Here is a 244-nt window from a genome sequence, read left to right as displayed (position 1 = left end):
ACTACTGGCATTCTTTGATGCTGTTTCCTGAACGCTGTACTTCACAACATGGCTGAAATAAAAGTGATAAGTTGTAGTTAGTGTAAGTAAATAGTAATACTAATGACAATAATAGGAATAGGAAAAAGAAGAAGAGTGAGATTTTAACCCCTACTCACCCATCGCTTGTACCAATGAACACATATCGTCCACTGCATTCAATACATTCAATCTGAAAATTGCAGAATAATAGGAAACAATCAAA

Source organism: Frankliniella occidentalis, unplaced genomic scaffold (genome assembly GCF_000697945.3).
Source record: "Frankliniella occidentalis isolate FOCC.00 unplaced genomic scaffold, Focc_3.1 Scaffold586, whole genome shotgun sequence".
Classification (NCBI taxonomy): Eukaryota; Metazoa; Arthropoda; class Insecta; order Thysanoptera; family Thripidae; genus Frankliniella; species Frankliniella occidentalis.
This window is presented reverse-complemented; position numbering follows the sequence as displayed.